This window comes from Lagenorhynchus albirostris, chromosome 10, assembly GCF_949774975.1.
Source record: "Lagenorhynchus albirostris chromosome 10, mLagAlb1.1, whole genome shotgun sequence".
NCBI lineage: Eukaryota > Metazoa > Chordata > Mammalia > Artiodactyla > Delphinidae > Lagenorhynchus > Lagenorhynchus albirostris.
The window spans coordinates 23450782-23465951 of NC_083104.1; the positions used below are offsets into that span (position 1 = coordinate 23450782).

General features: G+C 42.0%; 2 long non-coding RNA genes across 2 annotated transcripts in view; one reads left to right on the top strand and one right to left on the bottom strand.

Annotated features, from left to right (window-relative positions):
• LOC132526864 (uncharacterized) overlaps nt 1–15170 on the top strand; it is a 282639-nt gene that overhangs the window by 156015 nt on the left and 111454 nt on the right. The window lies entirely within an intron of this gene.
• Nucleotides 1373–7843, bottom strand: LOC132527970 (uncharacterized). Its single transcript, XR_009543116.1, has 3 exons — nt 7762–7843; nt 4400–4500; nt 1373–2015 (listed from the first exon to the last, which is right to left on the bottom strand). It is a non-coding gene; the product is annotated as an uncharacterized LOC132527970 (long non-coding RNA).

The following is a 15170-nucleotide window of genomic DNA, read 5'->3' on the forward strand; positions in this document are numbered from 1 at the left end:
ATGAATAAGAATAGAGTAGGATATGGAGGGAACTATTTACACTGGTGTATATCAACATTATAAAGCTATAGCAATGAAAATATTGTGGAATTGGAACACAGATACATGCATAGACCAACAAAACAGACTAGAGGAAAAAGAGAGATAATCATCTATAATGTATGCGCTGCTTCATTTATCATAAAGGTAGCCATACAGAGCGGTAAGGAAATGAAGTGTTTTCAATAAGTGGTACTGAGATATTTGGTTCTCCATAAAGGAAACAATTAAATCAGAGTTCTCCTCCATTCCAATTCCAGGTGGGATTTTAGACTTAATTGTGTAGATGAAACTTTCAGAATAAATGCGGGAGGGTGTCTGAACAACTTCAGGGTAGGGAAAATTTTCCTAAGCAATACACAAAAAGCACTAGCTGAATAAAAAGATGGGTAAAATTGACTACATTAAAATTCAGAACTTCTCTTTATTCAGGGCGCACCGAAAACAAGGTGCAAAGAACTTAACCAAATATTTTTGATGCCTAAAAACCCACAAAGGATTAGCATCAAAAATACATAAATAACTCCTTCTCATCAGTAGTAATTAGGAAAATGCAAATTAAAACCAGAATGAAATACTATTCACAGACATCAAATTGGTAAAAATAATAATAATAAAATAAAATTCAATCTGTTAATATCAACTGTGGGTAAGAATGTGGGGGAAAGACCAATTTCAAACATGCTGGTGAGATTATAATAAGGTTGAAGCCACACATTGTATATAAGCAGCATTTCCACTTCTAGGCATATATACGCAAAGAACCATGTCCAGGAATCTTTGCAGAGGTCTTGTTTGCTATATGTAAACATTAAAAATAACCTAAGTGTTTATCAGCTGGAAAATGGAAAAACCAATTGTGGTTTATTCATACAATGGAATGTTTTATAGCACCTAAAATGAGTGAGTTAAATTAGACACGTAAACATGGATACATTTCTAAAATATGATATTGAGTAAAAAAAAAAAAAGTGTTGTAAAATGATGCACACGGAATGATCCACTTACGGAAAGTTTTAAAACATGCAAAACAATACTGTAGTTTATGATATTGCATAGGTAGTAAAAAATATTAAAACAGACTTAGGAATGATAAAAAACAAAATCCACTTGGGGAAGGAGAAAAATAGGAATAGAGAGAGGTACCAGAGAGTCTCAAGCATATTTGTGATGTTTCATTTCTTTAAAAGGAAAAAAAGCCCTATTGCAAATGGTTAAGTTTTCATTGTTTTGCTGTGGGTAAGTGGGGTGCTCGATACATCATTCTCTGTCCGTTTCTGCTCACAAACTTGTTTTGAAAGCTTAATGAGAATCATAAGCGTCAGTGGGTCCATATGGTTTGTTGCCTTATTTGTGGATCTAGCTATATACATTGGGTACACACGTTCTGCTGAGAATGTTATAAAGGTATGCATGGAATTCTGTTGTTGCTCTTCTACACATCATCAGCAAGCCTCTTCCGTTTATTTATTTATTGATTTTGGCCTTGCCACATGGCACACGGGATCTTAGTTCCCCAACCAGCAACCAGGGATCAAACCCGTACCCCCTGCAGTGGAAGCAAGGAATCCTAACCACTGGACTGCCAGGGAATTCCCAAACCTCTTCAATTTTAAGTAGAATGAGCAATTAGGTTATTCTCTCCTTCCAGGGAGAGGGCTTTCTTTTACATTTATCATCAGAAAATCCACTCCCAACGAGTCCAGTCTGCAGAAGAAAGATAAGATGTCAACAGTGTATCCTCCCAAATTGTCTAAAGGCCAGAAAGAAAAGAAATACTCAGCATATCTACTGTGGTTACTAAGGCCAGGTTAAACATCAAATTTCAGTTTTCCAGCACGAGGAGGGAGGTTGAATCATCAAAGAGGATGAGCAAGGCTTGAAGTAGGACTCTAGAAATACTTGGTCACTGAAAAGTGTCTAAGAGGTTATTGTGTCTCCATGTTGACTTCTCCATCTGCCCTCACCTCATTGTTCTAGGAGCAAAGAGTGATACAGGACAGGGCTTAATTAGGTGCACATAGGTAAATAGCTTTGTCTTATTTATGTATTCATTTTTAGATGGAAATCATAGATATACTGTTTGATTGTATTCCCTTAAAGTAGACCCTAAGAAAAGGATTTAGGTGAAAGTAGTTTACATCACAGTGAGGGAATGCGGATGGATGAGACAGAAAAGGGAGGGAGGGTCATCCCAGGTGGAGAGAAGGTCATCACAGGTGGATTAATGCACGGGTTGCTGCCCTAGGCAACTGGGGATCCATTTTGCTGGAGGCTTTTTGAGGGCCTGTGGAGAAAACCCTTGAACCTAGCTCGACAAAACATAAGGAGGCAGGAGCATTTTTCATCAACTCCTTATTTAAGGATTGTTGCTTGGGAATATTAACTGCTTCCACCGGGCCTGTCTCCCCTGAAAGCTTGCCAAGCAGATTCTTATGGGCCGCAGAAAGCCCCCAGGCTGAGTTCAAAAGCCAGCAGCATGCAAGGGAACTTGTGAAAATTTCAGGTGACATCCACCTTGGCAGGGCCGTGGGGATCTGCCTACAGATGTGACAAGGATATCTATCACAGAGCCCAGTGTATCATATGTTCCAAAGCATGGGATAAGTATTGCCAATGGTTCAGGAGACAATTTTAGGTGGTTCTGGGTCATGGTGTTAAATAGTATTGAATCACATGGTGAGGGAGTTCTGCCCTTTTCCCTTGTGTTTCAACTTTTCTTATCATTCCAAGAATAATATCTCATTTTGGTACGAAATGTTATGGGCTGAATTGTGTCCCCCCCAAAATTCATATTTTGAAGTCCTAACCCCCAGTAATCTCAGAATGTGACTGAATTTGGAAATAGGGTCTTTAAAGACATAATTGAGTTAAATGAGTTCATTAGGGTGGGCCCTGATTCAGTATGACTGGTGGCCTTATAAGACGAGGGGATTTGGACACACACTGGTACAGAGGGGAGACCTGTAAACCACAAGGAGAGGGCCGTGTATTGCACAAGCCAAGACAGGCATCAGAAGTAATCAACCGGCCAACACCTTGATCTTGGACTTCTAGCTTCCAGAATTTTAAGAAAATAAATTTCTGTTGTTTAAGCCCCCCAGGCTTTGATACTTTGTCATGGCAGCCCTAGCAAAGTAATGCACTCATTATGGCTTTAATCTATCTCCAGCGCTTGCTAAGCTACCCATTGAGGAGTGTCAGCCCCAGGCTCAGAAGGTTTACTGATGACCGCAGTTGGCTAAAATGTGCCAACATTGTCCTGTTTTCATTGATTTATTTGTACAATTACCCTCAATCTATGGCATGTGGGACTATTTATTATCAGCAACGATGCAAAGTTTCCTTTTTAAGTACATGTATTTAATCGTTGAAGCCAGCCAATTTAAAGAACAACATTGAGCAAATCATAGAACCATCAAGATAGTATAAAATGGCTCAAGTCTGGGAAATACTGTGAGCTCTGGAGCAACATGTTGTGATGGACAGAAAGAGTGTGACCTTGGGTGAATCACCTAGCCCCTCTGAGCTTCAATTCCCCTAATACTGACCTCGTAGAGTAGCTGGGAAACTCAGATGGGATATTTGTCAAGCAACAAGCACTCTGCCTAGCAGTAATTAAAAAATCAGTAAATGTTGGTTCTCTCCCCTTGAAATATTTATAAGAAAATGTAGATTTTTTTTAATGGGCCTTTGGAAAGTTATTACTCAGATATTAGAACACGGCCAATCAGATGTTAATCAAATCTAGTGTAATTTTCTTTAGAAAAATTCCCTTTTCTATCATTTTGTCCCATCCTAAGAAACTGGGTCCTTTTGATCTGTTTGGAACTGCTGAGCCCATCTTTTCTGGATGTTGGGAAGATCAAATGAGGTAGCAGGTGTGGAAAGGCATTACAAAGTTTGCACACAAATGAAGTGGCGATGGGGTTTCTACTTACGTCCCGCTGTGGCTGTGTGAATTGATCTGTATATCTTGGTTGCATTCATTGAAATGAACCACAGTGCTTAAAAACTGCCTTTTTTCCTATGGCTTTTTCTATTAATATGGGAAGTGTTCACAAGTTTCTTATCCAAATAGTAGAGCAACGGGAACCCCGAGAGGACCAGAGGTTTTCAGTAGAGAATAATCCGTCATCTCAGAATTCCCGAGACCTTTACGAGAGAAGGTAGTGAGTCGGTGTTCTTAAAACAGTGGAAGTGCCAATTCTGAGTACAATGTCATGTTTCTTTCATGGGGGAAATAGAGCAATGTGGAAATCCCCAAAGTATGTGTTATTACGGGGTTTCTTTCTAGTTGTTAGGATATTTGAAGTTATTTTTTTAAGAGGTTTAGCATTGTGTCCTGAAAAGCTCTTACCTGTCAGCAGAGTCTTCAGGAATGTAGTCTCCAGTCACTTCCAAGGGATGCAATTCCTTTCATGAATATGCCACCTCTAGTGAATAAAGGGAAGGGTGGCCCTGGGGAAAAGTAAGGGGGTGGATACCAAGGTGAGAAGAGGATATAAATAATAGAGTCCTATCTGGCCTTAGGTTATTCTTCAAATTAATCAAATCCTGCCAAACCCTAGATTCCTGGACAAAAGAAATTAAAACCTGAAGTGAACAGAAAAAAGTCTCTACCCTCTTGTAACATGTTCTAGTACAGGATTTTAACCTCATGCCACTCATCCTGTGGCGGTTTGGTAAAGTCTACGGATCCTTTCTCAGAAGAGTGTTTTCAAATGTAGAAAATAAAATACACAGAATTCAAAGGAAAGCAATGATATCGAAATTGAATAACTTGCAGCACTATGTTTGACCCCTATCATTGCACACTCTTTTAGCTATAGGCTACTTTAAATAACACACTTCAATAATTATCTCAACCATCACATGTATTTGAACTTATCTAGTCTTTATTCCTAGACTGCATGACTATCCTTGTTACAAAAGTCCTTGCAACCTTATAGAGAGTTAAGAATTCTTAAGTGGACTGTCCAGTCTTAAAACCTTTTAACAAACAACAGAAACAACTCACTCTTTCTATGTATTGATTAACATTGTAAATAAGAAATACTAGAATGCAAGGAGATGTCTGGGTCATCAACATAAGAAACCGTGGTTTCACTGTTTGGTGGGTGAATGATAACCAGGCCCAGAACTGCTCTATAATTGGCCATCTATGCCTGTGAGCATCTGTACCCTGGAAGGCTCTGATCACATGCCACCTTGCTGCAAGCCCATTGACTACCATAACTTGTAAGCAATGGGCATAAAGGATATTTCAAGATAATGTCAACAGCTGTAATGTCATAGGAGCCACACCTGTGATTTCTTGTTGATAACAAGTCACTGGCAGTGCTACACATTCAGTTTGCTGTCTGTGCTTATAATTGAAAGAAATGTTAAATTTCAGTTAGAGCTCGGTAAAAATAAGGATATGATTATTTTCCTGTCCAAGGACCTCCTAGACTCCCAATTTGACTCTAGGAAAGAATCCCTTGTGGGAAAGCAGGTAGTAAGTAAATAATAGCATGCCAAGTGATGGTAAATGTTATAAAGGAAAATAGCACAAAGTAAGGGAGACGGAGAGAGCCAAGCATGTGGAGGGGACGAGCCACTCTTTTATTTTAGGAATGCCACTCTAGGATGACATTTTGGACAGTGATCTGAAAGAATACAGGAAATGAGCCCTGTGACTACGTGCAGAAAGAACGCTCTAGCTAGAGGAAGCCCCAAGTATGATCCCACCTCTTAGGACCTTATTGATTGTGTTAGTGAAAATTGAATCAGGAAAGCAGAACCCCTATGAATATCTTGGAATAAGGGCTTTATTACAGGAATTAGACTTTTCCCATTTGTGGGAGGATCTGGGGAAGTAACTATCTGGCAGCGGGTATTGCATGTCAGGGAGGAGTCCTTAACCAGCCCTGGCGCAGGGAAGAAGCCAGAGCTGGCAAGGGGGATCTGAGCTGGGAGCCAGACGCGTGTCCAGATGCTGGGATGGGGCTACGAGAAGGAGCTATTGAAGGAGTCCACGGGAGGCTGTAGCCCAGCCTGTGCATCGCCCCTGCCTCTGAGGGTCCACAGACGAGCGTGTGCAGTTGGGCCTGTGGCAGCTGTTGCTCAATAACCAGGAAGAGCTAGACATCGGCCAGAGGAGAGTGAGAAACACCTGGAATCCACTAGACTCATCTGTGGTTGTCCTTCACCATGTTTGACTGGAAAGACCTTCCCAGAGTAATGGCCACTGTTTTTCTTCCGCCTTTCAAATCTTGTGCAAATTCCTCTTTGGCTAACTCTGACTCAGAACCATTCAGGGAAGAGGATTCTGTGAAAATTAGTTCCAGCTTAATCAAGTCGACAAAGTACAAACTCCCACATCTGTCAGTGTCAGGGCTTTGGCTTTTAATGGCGAGATGGGAAGCCACGGATGGTTTTGCATGATGTAAGTTATAAGAATCTCTCTCGCTCCAGTGTTTGGCACAGTACTAAGAACAATATTTACTGAGTGTTTTGCATTCTTTTGAGAAATGCAGAAGGTTTTCTTCTTTTTTTTTTTTTTAAACTAGGGTAGCCCCAGTCTGAGCCAAGCAACTGTGTCCACACGAAATCTGTGCAGTTCTGAATTTTCCTATAACTGGAGGAGCAGAGAGGTGGTTTTGAGGTAAAAGACCTATAGCTTAAAGAAATTGAATCCATTTTTTTGGGTTTTTTTTAATAGCTGATACAGCCACTGTGGAAAACTGTATGGAGGTTCCTCAAAAAATTAAAAATAGAACTATTGAATGATCCAGCAATTCCAATTCTGGGTATATATCCAAATGAAACGAAATTGCTATGTAGAAGAGATACTGCACACCCATTTTAACTGCAGCATTATTTACAATAGCTAAGAAATGGAAAAATCTAAGTGTCCACCAACAGATGAATGGATACATAAAACGTGTATATATCTGTGTCTATATCTATCTATCTACCTATTTGTCCACACAATGGAAAGCTATTTACCCATAAAAAAGGAAGGAAATTCTGCCATTTGCAGCAACATAGATAGACCTTGAGGGCGTTATGCTAAGTGAAATAAGTCAGAGAGAGAAAGATAAATACTGTATGATCTCACATGTAGGATCTTAAAAAAAAAAAGTAAATTAAAAAATTAAAATATACTTAGTACCTTCTGTGTACCCAGTACTAGGGCACTATTCTAGGCATGTGGTATTTATCTCGAACAAAGTAGACAAAAACGGCTGCCTTTATGGAGCTAATACTCTAGTGGGAGTGACAATAACATAAAAATAATTGTTACACAGTGTTTCGAAGTGCTTTGGGAAAAATAAGTAAAGCAGAATAGAGCAATCAGGAGTCCTGAGGAAGGTTAGGGAGACATAATATAGGATTGAATCGGGTGGTCGGGGGAGGGAGTGCTGCTTGAGACAGTGAGATGTAAGCAGAGCTTTGGAGGAGATAAGAAGTGAGCCGTGTGACTGGGGCAGAGGGAACAGCTAAAACACAGGCTCTGAAGCAGACACGTACCTGGCATGTTCAAAAAACAACAAGGAGTGAACAAGGAAAGAAACTCATAGGAGACGAGGTCAGAAGGCACAATGGGGCCAGAAGCCTTGAGCCTTGAAGTCCCTGTAAGGACTGTAGCTTTTACCCTGAGTGAAATAAGGAACCACTGCGGAATTTACAACAGAGAAATAACAGGACAGCGAATTTTTGGCATGGTTTTATTACCTTTTGGAGCTAAAATGCACAGGTAGCCTGAGCTCGTGATTGTTTCCAAAGCCAGATAAGAAGAGTTGAGTCTCTCTGAAAGGAATGGTAAGAATAGAAGCGGAAAAATAAGACTGGGAACCAAGTCCACAATATCAATCTTAATGCCTGCATCGTGCTCGGGAAATGAAAACTGGACTCACCTGAGAGCCTGCTTCATGTTCTTGGAAAGGATTGCAAATGGGCTGAAAGGGCGTTGCTGCAAGATCCCTTGGGGTTTGGAATTAGCCCAGACTTGGTTTCTGTGAGCCCAGAAATACTAACTGGGACTTCCCCAAAGTACACTTGATGTTGCTTAATGATAAAAGGCCTCTCTGTTCTGTTCCTTTGAGTAAAAGGCAAATCCCCCCATCTCGAGGTGCTACAATCTGCGGGTTGGAAGAATTGTCCTTTGTCATAAAGGAGAAGCTCAAGTAGCAAAGATACCAGCTCTTGTGATAACCAGATTGGATGGGTGTTACCCAAGAGTCAGCCTACGGTTCTCATTCCACCAAATCTGTGATGTTTGAGCCCAACCATTAAATTACAGTGGTTGCTTCTCAAATTGGTCGCACACTAGATTCTTCATGATGAAACCAACCCAAAGGATGTCCTGCAGAAAGAAAGAAAACCTCCCCAGAAAGTCACTTTCCAGCCCTCTACTCCATCATTTCTCAGTTCAGGGCTAAAAAAATCCAACACAGACTTGTTTTATATGCAAGAGAGGCAAAGCAAACCTACCATTGAAAGCAGGTAAAAAATAGAATAGAAGTACCAGTTTGGAAGGCAGCTGAAGAGAGATTGCCCAATACTTGGAATACACTTTGAGACTGAGTCCCATCATATATACAGAAACTGTAATGCAGTCCGTGCCCTGAGGCCCTGTGACGAAATCCCCTGTGGAGTAAACAAAAAAAGAATAAGTATCAAGACCCAACAGGACTGACTCGACCAGAATCAGGGGAGGACTGGCAAACTCACAGCAAAAATTGTAATACAGGTCACAAAATCCTCCCTAAGGCCGCCAGTTTCCAAAAGTGTAGTCAGAGCACATCAGCATGTTGAAAGATAAATATGAGAGACTCAAACAATGAGACATCTTTTTGAAGGCATGGCACCCTCGACAGCTCACCTACAGAGGCGCCCCAGACGGTGAGGAAAACGAAGGTCTTCCACAGGGAGAGTGAGAAATCAAAAAGGTTGCAAACTCCAGGGTAATTTAAAATCACACTCGTTATCTTCCCAAATTTTAAAAGAAACATGGAAATAGGCCCCTGTTAGCTAAAGATTTACAAACCCAGGCCAAATTCTAACCGTCTCAGCTCCGTCCAGCCAGCTCCAGGGAGCTGCTGTACCAGTTTTTGGGAAAGGAGCCTGAAGAGCTGGAACCACCTGGTTTCGGGGTTACTTGAGGGCATAGAGTTCGCTTGACCTGGTTCCTTAAGAGTCAGAAGATAAAGACTGACGTTCACTTACCTGGGCCTCATTGTTGGATGATAAATTGCCTATTATATCCCTGCCCTGGGAAAAGCAAGCTTCATTTTCCCATTAATTCCTGAAATGAGAATTGCTTCCTGACTGATTTCGTCTAGAGACTGATAGAAACACTGTCTGGGCAAACAATAAGCTTTGTACTGCTGGCAGAACTCTTCCACAAGTGGACAGTGCCTACTTATGGTTTCTTTGTACAGCATAGATCGTTCTACACCAACCCAGGTACCAAAGAACAACAGTACATTCCTAAGAAGGTACAGTGCCGTTGGGAATTAAGACTTTCAGAAGCCTTTACACTGAAAGACTATGATTTCCCCACTCCCCAACCTTATCGGCAGATCAACTGAAAAAATCCTATGTGTGTGTACGTGTATAAAACACAGAATTCGTCTATATGTTCATTTTTCCTTTAAGCAGCTAGTTTTGCTGGAGGACTAAGGGCATGACTGGCCCACCTGTTGGAAAGTCCAGTATAAGCTGATGGACATGGTGCAGAGAACCACCAGGGGTCAGGTTCTATGCAGAAGGAGAGGAGATGTATGGATTGTATCTGTGTGTCAGTGATAGGCAGATCTCAGTGGTGTGTGCAGGAGTCTTCTGCCTGGGGTCCATTTCATAACACATCCGGATTTATCAATAGATACTAGTGAGCCAAAAAGTGACGTGTCTGTGGTTCCATGTTATGAGTTCTCCAGGAGCAAAAATTGGTGGAGGGGGATGCTTGCCCCATTGTGTTATAAATCACCCTATTGGCTGTGTGTGGTGTGGGGAGGGGTCAGGGGAGCACCTGACTTTTTTCTGCCTCAGCTTCCTCACTCAGGAAAGGGAATGGTATTGCTGACTCAGTCTAACTTGGAGTGCTGTTATGGGGGACAAATGCAGTCAGGAACTTAGCATTTGTTTGCTTTTTTCACATTATCAGTTGATTATCATGTTAGTCAGGGTCTTCCAGTTGAAATGGAACCAATGTTGGGGGGTGATGTGTGCATAGGTATACCCGTGGGTGTATTTATACACATACATATATACTCTAATTTTTCTTTATTACATCACTTTTTAATTTTTCTATTTAGACATGTAATACATGATCATTGTAAAAACTGAACCACGAAGCAGTGAATGTCCGCCAACTCCTACCCATAGGAGTAACTGCTGTGAAGGTTTCGATGCATATATATCTGCAGATTTGTTTCTATGTGTACATTACTATAAATCTGAAAGGATGACTCACTAGTCAGTTCCAGATGAACAGTTGTAGTATCCAGGGTAAGACTGCCCAAGAGTAGTGACAAAGGCAGGGTTTCGCAGTGGTGCCTGCCAGCCAGTCCTGCCCATCATCAGAACCTGCTCGTGGGCGTCACTAGCCGTCACAGGCGAGACCGGTCACACTGATGATCACTCGGGCTTTCCAAATGACACAAAGCATTCCTACCTAAATCCGTTGCTTTCCAGGTTGAGCTTCTAATAGCCCACAGTATTTTTTTTTCTCTCTGTCCTTGTTTGCTGCCTCTTCTTTCTCTGGATTTTGTCTTGAACCAGATTCAATAGTACAAGTGTTAACTGCCATGGCAAGTAATGATTTGTACACGCAGCGTAGTCCTCTTGTGTGATTAACCAAAACAGCCAGCGCCAGCTATGAATAATCGGGGAAAAGAGAAACAGATGCATGTTGCAGTGGCATTTTTGTCTCTTTGCCTTTGGTCATTCATCTACCATTTTCACTATTTTAGCCATGTTTATGTGCCATTGGTACGACTATTGACTTAATATTCTTCTAATCAAGTCACTATTTTATCTTAAAGTTGCCTTAAAACTTCTGTCATTGACATAAAAGGTAGGCCAGGATCACTTGCCATAAGTGAAAGGTAAGCATAAAATAAATACGTAATTATGAACTATTGAAGCGTATTCACCTAACACCTTTTCCCTAGTTTGGGGAATATTGCTTTAATTGTCTAGCTAGAGACCCACAGCATTAAATTATTAAGGGGATCTGTGAATTCTGGAGATATCCACAAGAAAAACAGGCTTTAAAGAAAGTTACCACAAATACAAGCTTTGTCAGTCTCCTGGAACGAAAGTTTGGCGAATCAGAGAAATCGACCCAACGTATTGACAGTGCTTCGTATTCTATAGACTTAGGCGTGTACACGTTTAGAGCCGTAGAATCTTAGGACTGGGAGCAGAGCTCACTCCAACCTCAGTCATGGAAGCTGAGGACCTGGAGACAGAAGGTACCTGTGAGAAACTCTCATAGGTAAGTGACAATAGAACAAAGCCATTTCCCCCGACCTCTACCCTCTAGGCTTCCTGTAAACTACCAGCTGTTGGAGTCAAGCCAACCTAACGTTTTGCTTATCCGCCGCTGTGTAACAGACTGCCCGGAATTTAGTGGCTTGAAACAGCGACCATGTAATTCCTCACAATTTTGTGGATGATGAATGTGGGCAGCACTCAGCAGGATGAAGCTGTTACTCCAAAAGGTGTCAGTGGGGGTCATTCATTCAGCTAGAAACCGGCTTTGGCTGGAAGGTCCAAGAACCCTTCATTCACATTTCTGGCACCTAGCTGCCTCTCCACGTGGCCCCTCTCCCTCCACGCAGTAACTTGGGCTTCCTCACAGTATGGAAGCCTCAGGCTAATGAAACTTCTTACATAGCATCTTGCTGCTAGGAATGTGAGGGAACATTCCAAGACCAGCAGAAGTGGAGATTACAGATCTCTTAAGACCTGCCTCATTTTTGTTGATCACAGCCAGTCACAGAGGTAGCGAAGGGTCACGATCAGGGGACATCAACCTTACCTCTCAAAAGGAGACATGGCAAAGAATCTGCAGTCTTCTTTTTATTTTTTAAAATTTTATATTGGAGTATAGTTGATGAACAATGTTGTGTTAGTTTCAGGTGTACAGCCAAGTGATTCAGTTGTATATGTACATGTATCTATTCTTTTTCAAATTATTTTCCCATTTAGGTTATTACAGACTATGGGGCCGAGTTCCCTGTGCTATACAGTAGGTCCTTGTTGGTTATCTATTTTAAATATAGCCGTGTGTACATGTCAGTCCCAAACTCCCAGTCTATCCCTCCCCTCACCCTTCCCCTTGGTAACCATACGTTCGTTCTCTGAGTCTGTGAGTCTGTTTCTGTCTTCTGCAGTCTTCTTGAATCCACCACAATGAGGTTCAACCTCCAGCTCCCCTACGTGCTAGCTCTGTCTCCTCAAACGAACTATTTAACCTCAGTTCCCTTGTTCGGAATAATTCACATGTAATAATATTTACCCCCCCCCCATTAGATTGCTGTGAGGATTAATCTCAGATAAGCATATGAAGTGATTAGCACAGTGCCAGGAAGATAGTAAGCGTTCAACAAATTTTAGCTGTTTCCTTCCTTATCTACCAAGAGCTGATTTCCGCCCCCCCCCACCCCGATGTTATGAAGGTCAGTAGCCTCCACGTTGAGAACCGCGGTCCTGGGATGGAATATTCAAGCATAATAGAAACACTATCTACCAAAATGTTAAGCAAAAGGGAAATGCCCCAGAAATATCAGTCTCCCAGCCATCCCAGACTCAACGTGAGTCCCAGCCAAAACAGAGGCTGTGAATTGAAAGGTTTATCTTCCAAAGCTGACCTTTAAACATTCCGAAGGCCTCTGTAAGAAAACAACCATGGAGCCGGGCCATAGCTGTCTTGAGTCTGATCTCCAAACGATAATTTCATTGATTGCTGTGTTTAGTCCAGTTCCTAAATCTGTTTTGTGTCTTAAACAGAATGAATACCGATTCCCCTCTGTTTGCATTCAAAGCCCAATAATTTTATTAAGCTGGGCTATTTACTAATAGAAAAATAATGGAAATTTTTGCTTGGTAAAGAAATGTGTCCTGTACCCTAGAACAGTAATTCTCAACGGGGCATGATTTTGCTCCACCTACCCAGGGGTTCTTTGGCAGTGTCTGGAGACAGTTTTGGTTGTCATAACTGGAGAGAGGAGGTAGTATTACTGGCATCTAGTGGGTGGAGGCCAGGGATACCGTTAAACATCCTACAGTACACTGAACGGCTCCCTACAGTGGATAATTAATGGCCCAAAATGTCAGTAGTGCTGAGGTTGAGAAAGCCAGGTCTAGGACATCACAGCCAGGCGATTTGCTTTAAGAACTCATATAAAATTTACACGGGGACAGGCGAACTTGGAATCCCTGTAGCCATTTAGTGACTGAAAGACCAAATGGACTTTATTATTTTGCCTATCAGATAAAATGCATGTATAGATTCAGAAGCATGTGGCCAGGGGCTAAGAGGTATACTGTGGCAAGTGATACTTCTCCCTAAGCACATATTCCAAAAGTGTTGTCTTTTCAACAGTTTTAAGGTGGTTTGTAAGATGATAATGAAAAGACAGAAGAGGAGACCATGTGAAAATAAACTCATGTTACCTTGAGAAGGTAACCAAGGATGGCATCCTTTTCACATCCTTACCAACCACCGGCACAGCCCTACTCCATTCCCAAGCATGACCTTCCCCATCCTAGTGCCTGAGGGTACTTCTGTTGGCCCAAAAAGAAAAGTACCAGGATGTAAGTTCCTTACTCATCTCTACATCCTCCAGCACCTCTAAAAGCATGAAGTGGTTGCTTATTGGTTGTTGATGGAATGAAAAAACCAAAGAACAAGTCAACCAGTCACTCAGCCAAACAGACAAGCAAGCTGTGTATTAATTTTTTGTCACAAGATATCAGCACTTTATTTTTTTTTATTTTATTTTTTTTGTGGTACGCGGGCCTCTCAGTGTTGTGGCCTCTCCCGTTGCGGAGCACAGGCTCAGCAGCCATGGCTCACGGGCCCAGCTGCTCCGTGGCATGTGGGATCTTCCCGGACCGGGGCACGAACCCGTGTCCCCTGCATCGGCAGGCGGACTCCCAACCACCGTGCCACCAGGGAAGCCCAGCACTTTATTTTTTTAAGGTGCCTAAAAGCAAAGCATAGAATGAAGATTTGAAATTTTGAAAAAGACCAGCATATTTTGAAAAATATCTTCAAGTGAAAATCTGGAGAAAAAGACACACCTTTAAAGAAATGAGGGAGGGAGTACCTCGCAGCAATGAGAATAAATGCACTCGTGACACATGCAACCACGGGGACGGGTTTCACAGAAATCACGGTGAACAAAAGCGACCAGGAAACACCCTGTGTGATTCCATTTGTAAGGCAGCGTTTCTCAACCTTGGCCATAGTGACATTTGAGGCCAGGTGATTCTTCGTTGTTGGGGGCTGTGCCGTGCATTGTAGGATGTATAGCAACACCTCTGGGCTCACTAATGCCTCTGGCACCCATTCCCCAGTTTTGACAGCCGGCAGTGTGTCCAGACGTTGCCAAATACCCTGCGGGGAAGATCACCCCAGGTTGAGCATCCTGACACAAAGTAATCCACAGTGTTAGAAGAGTGGGTGGTACCAGGGTCGGGGCCCAAAGGGCGATTGCTGTGGTGTTAGTAATACTTTTTTTATCTTGCTACCGACTAATGTTGTGTTTTCACTTTGTTAAAAATTCATCAAGCCAAGCAATTATGTTTCGTGCATGTCTCTGTCTATATAAAGTCTGCTTGGAAAAAAAATGAACAGGCCTGTAAGAATAGAGAAAAGAAATTTCAACTACTGATACGGCAGAGAGTTTGGGCTGGTGGAAGAATCTGTACCATATTCCAATATTTTCCAACAATACAGGTTTCTTTTCCGACGTTTGTTGCTATTTCCGAAGTTTCAGGAAGGTTTTAACAAAATGTCATCGGGATGGGGAATTTCCTAGCTCATCTTTAGAGGCAGAAAGCTGGTGGAAAAGTAAAAGTGTGTGACCTACAGAGTCCTGGAGCCAGCACGTCCTCTGGGCAGCCCC